Here is a 12768-nt window from a genome sequence, read left to right on the forward strand (position 1 = left end):
CTCTCTCCCCCCCACCCCCTCCCGTCTCCCCAGCAGTACCTGCTCTCCCTCTACAATATTCTCTCCTAGAAGTTCTGGCCTCTCTCAGCTTGGGCTTTTCCTTATATAGGGTATTAGCTCCTCCCTGTTCACCCCCTTCCTGTTTAACAAGTCCATCCCACTTCACAAATTCAGGGTCTTAGTACTTAACTTGAAACTAAGTGCTAAGTACCTGTTAGCTTGCCAATACAAGGGAATCTTCAAATTCCCTGTTACAGGGAGCCACTTTGTTTACTCTGAGGATGATAACCAAGGGATCTTTGAAAGTATTCTTGAAGCACTTGGGTTGGTGTCAGGAACTGACTAGAGTACTAGTTAAGGGAATACTCTGTTGTGTTGGGCCTAAGGTCATGGACTAAACTGTGTCCCCAAAACAGTCTAGGTTCTGCACTGTTCTTCAGGATGTTGTGAATTCCAGTTTCTCTAAATTTTTTCATTTCCATAGCTGGTCCAGCATTAAAACAACTTTCAAAGAAATATTGGTCACTGATTCACCTCTGTTTGCTTTTCCTATAGTGTATTGCTATATACTAAGTCTGTTTCAGGCCATGTTGTATAGTGAACTGTGGCAGATATCACAGTAGGCAGCCTTGCCTCAGGAGGTTTCCAGGGAAAAGGACTCTTCAATTTTGAATGACTTTCCTTTCTATTCCCTTGGTAAAGTTGCTTTTCTTTGTATTCCTCAATTCTTTAATCTTTCCTCACTCAACACTATGCAAATTCAGTGGTTTTCTCCTTCCTTCTGGGACATTTGTATGTATGGCTTTAATTAGGGTGTGGAAATACAGTTTTATTAATATAACTTCCTTAATCTGTCAAAATCAAATTTAGCTTTTGGATGTGAGGCTCTCACAACAGCTAGTTTAAATGGCAATTAGATGATAAGCCTTCTTAATGTTACATTCATTAAGAATATATTTAATAGCCCTTTAAGCCATACTCTGTTTTTAAAAAAATTAAGTCTTTGAACTATCTCATATTCCCCCAGTCCCTACCATACATACTTAACTTAACTTCTTTGTTTTTCACATTTCAAACCAACAACCATCCATGTCTGTTTTGAGAAGAGTCAGGCTGAATTGAAAGCATGGACTTTATCCTCAAGGGCACCAGCAATCTCAGCAGCAGATACTGTTACTAATCGTTAATTTTTTTTCAGAATGAGTCAGGTAGGTGTTTCCTTCACTGCTTAGTAATATCTACCTTAATAGCCAACACAGAACCGGGTCCTCACAACAACTCTTGGGGTTGTTCCCCTGACAGGTAATTGTCAAGTCCAAGTCTTCTGACTCAGTTCAGTAACCTAGCCAATGTATCTTGCTGCCTGTGAATGTTATACAATTGATGGACAGCTTCCCCCAAATAAGTACAAGAATGAAAAATGTTCTTTGCTTATTTGAATGGGCTACTAATTGTTCTGTCTGTAATAATGGATTTCTTCTTCACTAAAACCTTAATTATATTAATCACTGGTTCTAAAACCATATGGCATTCAGTTCATTGGGAGCAGTGATTTGTGTTTTCAGGTTTCTTTGTCTGGGTGATTCTAGTTGTTCCAGCCTGAAATAAATTTGCCTCCATCTGTGTGTCTCTACTGTGTTCTGAACATATATTACAACACACCCTGTATTTCCATCATACTTACAGCAAGGATGTTCATTGAATCCAGATTTCCCATTAACAGGCAAATCCTTCATTTCAGAAGAATATGGTGGGTTGTTAGTTTTAAACTGGTTAACATTAGAATAGTGAAAAATGAAGCAGTAATTTCATTTTCATTTAATTGAAAAATGGGTCTTTGACTGAAAACTTTGCTGTTCAATGTTTTGAGCTAGTAAAATACTGACAGCTCTATGGCCCTTTAGAAAGTCATAGTGGTTTAGGAAGGATGGAATGGACTGAGAACATTTATTAAGCACCTACTGTGTGCCAGGTGCTGTGCTGGGCACTATACAGATATCTCATTTGATCCTCACAGTAGCCTTGGGAAGTAGGTGCTATTATTATTCACATTTTACAGTTGAGGATACTGAAAGCAATAGCTTTTAAGTGACTTGCTCAGTGCTGCAGAGTGAGTGCCTGAGGGAAAATTGGAATGTCTTCTACTCCAAACCCAGTGCCCTATCTTCTGTTCCATGCAGCCTCAATATTTTCTTGTTAACCTTTTAAAGATGTTATTGGTAAATCATGTCATAGAAAGTATTACTTAAGTTGAAGATATATTCATGAATGACACAAAAGTTTATTGAGCATCTATTATCTGCAAAGTACTGTATTTGGTACAGGATCTCCATCTGAAAATGGAGGATGTTGGATAAGATCATCTACTATGGTTCATCCAAATAGAAATACTATGATTCTATGATAAAATGCCCTGAGAGAACATGTTGGGGGGGGTAGAAAGGTGAGGGAGGGAAGTTGAAATGGAAGGAAGCATTTTAATTGGACTTTGAAGGACACGTTAAGGTTGTGGGTTCAGAAGCTCATTTGAAGAATAGCATTTAATATGAGCAAAGGTTTGGGGACAGGAAAACAAAAGGGCATATTCAGAAAACAACAGGACCATAGAGGGACAATCAGTAGGTAAATAGTGGTAGACAAGGTCAGAAAAGTAGGTTGAGTCCAGAACATGAAGGACTTAAATGGCAGGTGAAAGAGTTTGAACTTTATTCTTTAACAGTGTAGAGTCAATGAATGTTTCCAAGCAGAGGGATAACATGGTCAGAACTGTGTAAAGACAGCATGGGGGCAGTGTGAATGAATTGAAAATACACACTGGAGAGGTAAAAATACAAGAACTAGTTTGATTCCTGCATCTGTAAATTTGTCTGTCTCCTCTTCTGCCTGCCTCTTCATGAATGTGGCTTTGTAGTGTCCATGTCAGATGGAATCTTCACCCTCTGATTCAACCAGACTATTCTCCCCGTTTCCCACCAACTGCTCCACTTTTGGACTTCTCCATGCTGCCTTCCTTTCCCAAGGAACTCATCATTGGGGAATTTCATTATCTTGCAAAGTATTCAGCCTGGTACTCCCATCTCCTCAGTATTCTTTGCTTTTCTAATTGTGCCCTCTGTACAGAGGGCAAGGCTATGGGCTCCAGGGCCTCTATAGGAGCTCAGCACAGTCTTCTCCCCATTTCCTACCAGCTACCCTGCTTTTGGATTTCTCCATTATGCCTCTGCCCTGTGTATCTCTTCCCACCACCTAACCTTTTCAGCTTCCTTTTTGTGTTGTCTTCTTCCATCATATTGTAAGCTTCTTGGGGGCAGGGGCTGTTTTTTTTTTTCCTTCTTGGTATTTGTATTCACAGTGCCCGGCACATAGAAGGTGTTTAATAAATATTTATTGACTGACTAGTCTATCTGCTCTTTCTCAACTCATGCTTACCATTTCCAACCTCTGTACCTTTGTTACAGTCTGTCTCCCATGCCTGGAATATACTTCCTCTTCACTGCATTTTTAAAGAATCCTTAGATGTTTTCATATTTGTTAGTGTTCTCTTTCCCCTCTCAAATGATCTAGCTGTCTGTCTGTCAATCAGTCAATCATTACACTATCTATATCTATTTACATGTTTTATCCTTTGGTAAGTGTCAGTTCTTTAAGACTATGCTGTTTTTGTATATGTAAGACTTAATCTCTAATTATGCACCTAGCCTAATGGCAGCTGTTCACCTGCAGTATGTAAATTCATCCAGTTTTTGTGCTCTCTATTAAGCTGTTTTTATTTTCATAGTGATTTATTACCATTTTGCCCCAATTAATTACTTACCCTCCTTCTCTTTCTTCTTTCTTCTCCCCTGCCTTGCCCTGAACTTCCCTCCCCTCCTCTCCTCTGTCCCTCCTCCTCCAGCTCTTCCTCTCTTCCTCCTTCCCTCAGTCCTGACCTTGGCAGTCTCTTTACCGGATGTCTATTTTAACCCCTTGCAAAAGTAATTTACATGTAGTGCAGCTGTGCAAAAAATTGTCTAAATTTAAAGTTTACTCTTACTACCAGAGGGATTATAGTGTCTGTTCTTAATGAATTTATATTCTCTTTCTCCTATATCTGAGCCTCCACTGGCAGCATGTGGTTCCGTTTCCCTTGGACAACAGGATACAGCTGGCAGCAAAATCTTCACCTGTAGAATTGCTCTTCATAGATCTAGCTCTCACAGAGATCTTTACAGAGCAGCAATAGTTTCCCCCTCACCCCCATGTTTTACAGGAAACCATATGCATATGTTGGTCACTGAAGAATGATTTAAATAGCATATGCATGTATCTTCCTCTTCCTAATTTATGAGAGCCTGATTGCAGCAGTTAAGTAGTGTTGCTTAGAAGGGGAATGACTTCAAAAGAGAAATCACTCCCCTTTCTTTTTTGAGGGTGTCATGTTGGTTGGTTGGTTGTAATTTCCTATAGCAGTCCTCATTGCTTTGCTGCCAGATTAGGTGATTTGCTATGTTCTCATCCCCTTCAAATTTCTCAAGTTACCCTTTTTGCCTACTGTGCCTCTAACAGAGCTTTTAAAAGGATTCCTCAGTAAATGATAACTGGTCTTTGAAAAGATTTTTGTTGTTTTGATTATAATGTTTGCATTCTTTACTGTGGATATGGAGAATGCCATTCTCCCTCATTAGATTTTGGACTAGAAAAAATGCCGATTGATTTCTGTCTCTTATGTTGCTTTATTAAGATGAATTAGGTATTGCAGGGTATACTGTGTGCTTAACACTGTGTTGGGAGACATAATGGGGAAAATGTAAATAATACAACAGGGTCTCCAGGAATGGAATTATAAATGTATAGATAGAGTTAGAGGGGGATCTCAGCAGTCAGTTCTTTGAATTCATGCATCTACCATATGTAAGGGTGCTGAGGATATAAAAGATAAATCTAAACTTTTTATATTTAATATCTAGTTGGTGGGGTAATACTATTAAATACGTTTGTGAGCTTATCAATTTGGGTGGTATCTAAAACACAGTAAATTATCATTGAAATTTACATTTCAAAAGCAGAATTTATACTTCCCCTCCACACTATTCCCATTAACCTGTGTTCAGAATTCCTATTTTCTATTGCAGAAATCACCATTTTTCTAGGTTTCCAGAATCATAAACTCAGATAATCATGACTCCTTACTCTCTCATCTCACATATTCAATTAGTTGCCATATCTTGCCTTTTCTATCCCACACCATCTTTCACATTTAGCCCCCTCTCTCTATTCATTCAGCTGCCAACTTGATTAAGACCCTTATCGTTGGGTTATTGCAATAGCTTCTTAATTGGTCTCCCTCCTTTAAGTCTTTTTCCTATTCTAGTCCATCCTCCACTTAGCTGTCAAAATGGCTTTCCTGAAGTATAGATTTGATCATATTACTGGCTCTCTTTTGCCTCAAATGTTAAAAAAGTTCTTCACAACCTGACCCTGACTCTTACCTTTCCATTCTCATTATATGTTTCTCCCTTCCCCTTCCCCTGTGATCTGCTAACTCTAGCTTCCGTCTCTGTCTCTGTACCTTTTTACAGACTGTCCCCCATGCCTGGAATGCAGATTCTCCTTACCTCTGCTTCTTACAATTCCTCTGTTCCTTCAAGACACAGCTGAAGTACCACCTTCTGTTGAAGTCTTTCTTGATACTCTGAACTGGTTAGTACCTTCCCACTCTTGACTATCTTGTATTTTATTAAAGTGTGTGTTGTCTTCTCCAGTCGAATGTATGCTGCTTGAAAGAAGTTATTGTTTCATTATTCGTCTTTGTATTCCCAGTACCTAGCATGATACCTGGCTCATAGTAGGTCCTCAGTAAATTCCTGTTGATTGATTGATACAGTATAATGCCTTTTAATTAAGGGTGTTACCCTAAGGCTTTGTCTTGGGCTCTCTTTTTTTTTCTTGCTACATTTTGACAGATGGGTCACTCGGATCTCAGCTTCTGTGGATTTAAGTTTTTTTCTCTTTTTGGTGAATCCTAGATATAAATGTCCAGTCCTATTCTCTCTCTCTGCTCCCTGTTTTGCATCAGTTTTGATATTTCCAGCTGCATGTCCCAGAGGGATTTTAAGCTTAGCATATTCAAAACCAAACTTATCTTTTCCTCCTTTATTCTGATGCTGAAACTTCCCTTATTTTGGCAGAGGCACCAAGATGTCACTGGTGGCTTCTCACTCACTTGCTGCATGGATCCAAGTCAGTCGCCAATCTTTTTTCATATATACGTATTCCCTTCCATTCACACAACCATCAGCCTTGTTCAGGCTCTCATTATCTCTCATCACCTCTCATGTGAATTTTTTTTTTAAAGTAATTGGGGTTAAGTAACTTGCTCAGGGTTACACAGCCAGTTATTTTTTGTCCGGGTGCCAAGTTTCTGAGGCCGGAACCGATCCCGGGTCTCCTGATGCCAGGGCTGGCGCTCTTACTTACTGTGCCACCTGGCCACCCCTCATCTGAACTTTTTTGATAGTCTCTTAATTGGTCTTTCTGGAATCCAGTCCATCCTCCACCTAGCCACTGAAGTATTTTCCTAAAGCATAGGTCTGAACATGTTGTGCCCCCTACTCAATAAACTCTAGTGGCTTCCATATTGCCTGTAAGATTAAATGTATACTCTTTTTTGGCATTTAAAGCTTTTTACTATCTGGTCTCATCCTGCCTTTCCAACTTTTATTACACACTACTCTTCTCTACACATTCTCAGGTCAAGACATATTGGCCTACTTGCTAAATTCACGTGATAGAACATCTACCTTCATTCCTTTGTACTAGTTAATAGATTGTGTCCCATACTTTTACTTGCTTGTGAATCCCTGCTTTACTTCAGAACTGAACTTAAGAGCCACTTTCTGCATGATGCCTTTCCTGGTCATCCATGATTCCAGTGAATCCCTCCATCTGCCATGGATACCCTGAATCTGTTACGTTTGTATGTGTGCGTGCATGTGTGTGTTCACTTACATGTTTACATGCTTTGTCTCCTGTTATAATTTAAGTTTTGGTGTTGGTGGGGGGGATATTATATTTTTGTTTTTGTATTCCCAGAACCCAACACATAGTAGAATTTTATTAAATGTTTATTGACTGTTACAAGCATGTAATTGCTAATTTGTATAGTATAGACTTTGTAAATGTTGTAGAAACTCTAAGAAGAGGGAGATCAGTGAAGGCTGGAAGATTAAGGGAAGACTTCATGGAAGAAATAAGATAAATATTTTTCTTGGTTTGAAGGATGATTTGGATAGATGGGGGGGTGGGTTGAAGTGAACATTATGAACCTGTGTAATTTCTAGGGCAGAGAGTAGTGAAGACACAGACCTGACCAGAGTGGAATGATGGGGAGTAGTGGGAGGTAATGTTGTGTAGATGGGATGGATCAAATGAGGGGGACCTTGAAAGTCAAGTAGAAGAGTTTGGATTTGATTTGATAGGAAAAGAGGATTCATTGAAGGTTTCTGAAAAGGAGAACTAACATGATGAAAGCCATTAAAAATTGGATGGGGGATAAGATTAGAGTCAGGGCGGCCTGTTGTGGTAATATACCCATGAGGGTAATGAGGGACTAGGACTGGGATAGTAGTGTTTAGAATGCAGAGGAAGGAATTGTTGCAGAGACTCTCAGAAACAGGATTATGAGTGACTAGAGTTAAACTCCTCTCCTCTCTTGTATACCCCTTCTCCCGTGTTGAAATGTTCAACCTGAGTAAGTGGGCCTTGACAGTGATGATTTTGACAGAAACTAGGTAAATGGGACTGGGGGACATAAATATTGAGAGGGGAAGATAATGAATTTGAAACACTTTGAAATGCTGAGGCCAATGAGAAATACAAGTAAAGTATTAAATGCCATAGGCTATCAGAGATACTGAATCAGAGTAAGAGAACAGGAGTGGGGGGAGGAGGGGGAGGAGAAAGAGTAATATATTATCAGGAAAGAAATGACATAGCTAAAGACAGGGTTTGGACTAGATAATCTTTCAGTCTTGTCCAGCTCAGTCTGATAATTTTATGAAGAGATCACTTCATGGAGAATGGGAAATATACCATTAGATTAGAGAAGATTAAATGATTGATTTTTTTAAAAGAGAAAAGAATAGTCTACAAACTATAGATCAGTGAATTTGACTTAAATTTATGGGGAAATTCTAAAAGGGATCTGGGCAAATCTCTAGGAACTGAAGTGATTATGAAAAGGCAACATGATTTCATCAAAAACTAGATTAATTTCATTTTCTACTTTGATGTGACTGCTAAACTCCCAAGAGCAAAGCACATGTTAAAATATCTCATCATATTCTTGTGTAGAAGATGGAGACATATTAAGCAAGACTACATTTGAATGTATTAATAAATACTTGGAAAGCTGAACTAAAAGTGAATTTGTTAATAGTTTAGTGTCAGAAAAGCTGGAGTTCTCTAGTGGAGTACTGTTCTCTCCCCTATGCTGTTTAACACTTTTATTAGTGACTTGTATAAAGTAATGTTTACCAAATTTACATATAATACAAGGTTGGCAGGGACAGTTTCACATACTTGGATGATTGACTAGAAAATTGGGCCAAATCTAATGAGGTGAATTCCAATAAGAAGTGTCAAGTCTTACTTATACTTGTGTAGAAAAAAATCAACTTCACAAGTTTAGTATGGGTGGGGCATGGTTAAATAGCAGTGATAAAAACTGAAAAATACCCAGAGATTTTAGTGAATTAGTTCATTATGAGTCAGTAATGTGCTATGAAGGTCAAAACGGCTAATGCAATCTTGGGTTACATTAAGAGCAGCATAGTTTACAGGAATATATGTTTCACTATCATCTCTCTTCTGGAGAAATTCTGTTAAGTTCTGAGTACTATGAATTAAGAATGACAGAGGAACTTTTAGTTGATATCTTGTGCTGTGCAGGTGGGTTGAAGGGCCTTGAGTCTATGCCATATGAGGATTGAAGATGCTTAGCCTGGAGAAGAAAAGACACAAGGGTGGCATCATAACTCAGGTATTTGAAGGGCTGTCATGTGGAGGGTGAAATTAGATTGGCTCTATTTGGACCTAGTAGAGGGTTCTCTTGGTTCTCTAGTGGTGATGAGAGAAATTGCAAAGGGGCAGATTTACGCTTAATGTCAGGATAACCTTCCTGACAATTAGATTTGTCCCAAATAGAATGGACTGCTTCAACAGTTGGCTAGTACTCTCTCCATAAAGGTCTCTCAGCAGTCTGGAGGAACACTAGTTGGGTATGTTTACAGTGCGAATACCTTTTGTGTATGACTTGAGATAGAGGTTGTTGAGGTATCTTCTAACTTTTGAATTTTATGGTTTTTTGAATACTTTAAAGAAGGTGTATATGTGTGTGTGTATGTGTGTGTGTGTATAGGTGTGTATACACGCACACAGAAAGAGAAGAACAACAGCGGCAGATTGGAAACTGAGAAGAGAAATTGAGAGTGAGATAAGAAAAAGCTTGGAAATCAACAAAAGACTGAAGATTGCTTAATAGGATAGTTTTATTTGATGTTTGTTAGCATGAATTTCAGTGAATGACATCTGATATTAGATGGTCAGTAGACTGTGGGTGTTTTCAACCACAGAATTCAGATAGAGTGTAGCTAGAAGGACTCCTGGGTTTTAAAAAAATCTTGCTGGTTCTTATTGGGTACCCTGGGTAGGATTGCTAACAGGGCAGTATTTGACCAGGGTGGCTGATATTTTATCACAGAAACAGGGATACTTTTAGCTGCATCATGACCTGTTCTTTTTTTAAAAATCAATTTCTGGTAACCCTAGCTCTGAGATGTTCTTCCTGGTAAGCACCATTTCAGTGCAAGTAAGTAGCTTGCATATAGCGGACTTAGTAAATATTTCTTAACTAAGGGAGGAAAAGGAAATGTATTGGGTTTAAATTTCCCTGAACCCTTTTGCCACCAAACCAATTGAATGCAAGGCTGTGGGAGCCCTTTTAATGTTGAGCCACTTGAACTAATTCTAAAAGAACAGATACTAAGTACTTCTGGTTAGAATTTAGGAGGCTTGGAGTCTCAGAAAAGTTTACAAAAGGTTTTTGGTCTTTTAAAAAAAAAACAAACCTATGTCTGTCTCTCAGCAAGAAGGAAAGGAGATAGGAAAGATGATGGGGAGCAGTGTCAACAATCTAATAGTTACTCTTAAACTTAGTAAATTGCCCCTATTTAGTTGACATTATAAATTTGATTTATATTGTGAATTTGACTTCGTAAATGGAAAAGCCTAAAGGTACCAGCATAAGAGTATTCATAATCAGTCAATGCTGGATGATCTCACTTCATATCTTTTTTTTTTTAATTTATTTTTTTGCCTTTTGGAGGGCAGTTGGGGTTAAGTAATTTGCCCAAGGTTACATGGCTAGTTTGTGTGTGTGTGTGTGTGTGTGTGTGTGTGTGTATGGGTGGGTGGGTGGGTGGGTGTGGGTAAGGGGGGTGGTGTTTAGTGTCTAAGGCTGGAACCAAACTTGGGTCCTCCTGATTCCAGGGCCGGCTCTTCACTCACTGTGCCACCTAGCTGCCGCCGACTTCATCTCTTTGAAAAGCTTTTCCTTAGGTTAACATAGGTATGAAGGACACTGAAAGTAATCAGAACAGTTCTGTGTTTAAGACAGGGATCCTTATTCCAGGGCTCAGTACCCTCTTTGCTATGGCTCGATGCTCTTCTAGAAAAGTGTTTATTTCTGGGTGACCAAGAAGCAAATTGAACTTTTTTTCCCCCATTTTAAAAATTTTCTGTGTGGCACGTTTTGAGAAAATATATTTTTTAATTTGTCATAATACAATACTACTTAACCTACACGATTTCAAACTTTTTGTTAATAGGAGAGTTCAGAAATCAAAGCTATATAGGTCCTATTACATTGGTTTAGAGCTCATTGTATAGCTGAGGAAAATGAAGCCCAGAGTGGTTAAGTGCTTTGCCAGAGGTCACACAGAGAATCAGTGGCAGATCTCAGGTTTGAAAACAGGTCCTCCTACTGAAGAGCTTGGGGACCATACTCCCTCAGCTAAAGCACTGGAGTGTCCTGGTGGCAGGGCATGACTTGATAACTTTGTGGTCATTCGGACAACATCTCTAAATCCTCCAGGACTAATAGTCTTAAGAGTGATCCCGTATATGCAGTGTAGACATCACTAATTCTAGCCCTTTATTCTCCCTACTTAAATAATTTTGATTCTCTCCTCACTATTTCCACTCCTTTTATTGTCTAGGATAGATTTTTTTTTAATCTGTTAATATGCTTCACTCTATGTCTCACTTTTTCCAGTAAACTTAACATAGGTAAATGTTTATTTTAACTATACCCTCTCCCTCTTTCCTCATTATTTAAACCTTAAAAATAAACCCCATTTCACCTTTGTTGTACTGTGTCTTAGTTTCATTGGGATGACCTTCTAGGGTTTAGGGACCACACATTTTTATACTGAGCAAGCTACAACAAGTCATTAAACTTTTTTTTTCACTTTCTTTGTGTTGTCAGCATTTGGCATATTGTTTTGCACACAGTAGGCATTTAATATATGCTTGTTAATTGACTAAACTTACCTCAGCCTGACTTTGCTTATTTGTAATATGGGGTTGAATTAAATGATTATGTAAATGTCTTTCAGCTCTAAATTTTTTACTCTCAAGGCTAAAGTTTTATGGATTTTATATCGGTTCCACTGCTTGGGTTTTTTTTTTTTTTACTTTTAGGACTTTTATCACTGAGTGACAAGAGAAATTTAAAACTGGAAGGGACTTTGGAGACCATTTAGTCTGACCCACTTATTTTATACTTGGCTTTCTGAGATGAAGTAACTTGTCTTAAGTCAATTCTTAAATTGCGTGGATAGTAAAAAGAAGCCTAGAGACTTAGTGTCTTTCTGTCTCTATAGATAGAGATATAGGTAAATAGTGATAGATAGATAGATGCATGCTATTATGAAAAAATGATTTAATGCTGGGCCACTATAGACAAGAGTCAAAATTAGTTCAGTTAACATTTATTAAATACTAACTTCATGTAGAGTACTCTACTACATTTTAGGAAAGATACTCGAAGTGTGACTATGTCACTTACCTATTCTGTGAACTCTCATGACTCCTTATTACTTTTTAGATTAAATATTGTTTGGCATTTTTTAAAGTCCTTTGCACTCTGGTACCAATTGACCACAGCTGGCCTTTTCTCCTTCATGGCCTTGGTCTGGTCCCTTCTGTTGTGTTCCTGAATTCTTTTCTCATTGCAATCTTCCTCAAGTGTTCTCATTCATCTGTTTTGTTAGTCACAAGCAGCAAAGGACAGAGGCTCAGTTCTAGTGTAATGGAGATTGACTCATGACTAGATCACCTAAGATAGCATCACTCAAGTGAAAGATGCTAAAGATCTGCTTCTAGGAGATGAGAAGAATGGTATGTGTGTGGGCATTATGTATTGCCCTACCTTGTGGTTGGTTGAAGCCCTTTTCTGTTGACTAACTGGAACTATTTTTATCTTTAAAACTGCCCAGAAGTTGAAGGTTTTCCTTTATTCACTCATTTTTTCCAATGTCACCAACAGCCTTTTCACCTTGATAGATGCCCCAGTTTCTAGAAGGCTTAACACCCTGGAATATGCCTTAGCTCTTTCCTCTGAATGGTCAGTTCTTCCCAGAACTTCCAATTTAAAGAAGTGACCATGCGAATCATGCTTACCCCCTTACTCCTCTCCAGGCTTCTTGCCTTACTCTCTGGACTTGTTTC

The 12768-nt window shown here is 38.6% G+C and overlaps 1 protein-coding gene across 6 annotated transcripts in view; it reads left to right on the plus strand.

Annotated features, from left to right (window-relative positions):
* The window catches only part of AKAP13 (A-kinase anchoring protein 13), a 399825-nt gene that overhangs the window by 95227 nt on the left and 291830 nt on the right, over nt 1-12768 (plus strand). The window contains exon 2 of one of the 6 annotated variants that reach the window (XM_069098533.1): nt 5559-5679. The exons of the other annotated variants lie outside the window; for them this stretch is intronic. The gene's annotated coding sequence lies outside the window, so the exon portion shown is untranslated. The remainder of the gene's footprint in view (nt 1-5558; nt 5680-12768) is intronic. 6 annotated transcript variants of the gene reach the window in all.

The sequence above is a fragment of the Petaurus breviceps genome, unplaced genomic scaffold (assembly GCF_028583685.1).
Source record: "Petaurus breviceps papuanus isolate PSGF00001 unplaced genomic scaffold, PetGlider_PUasm1.0 37, whole genome shotgun sequence".
Taxonomy (NCBI): domain Eukaryota; kingdom Metazoa; phylum Chordata; class Mammalia; order Diprotodontia; family Petauridae; genus Petaurus; species Petaurus breviceps.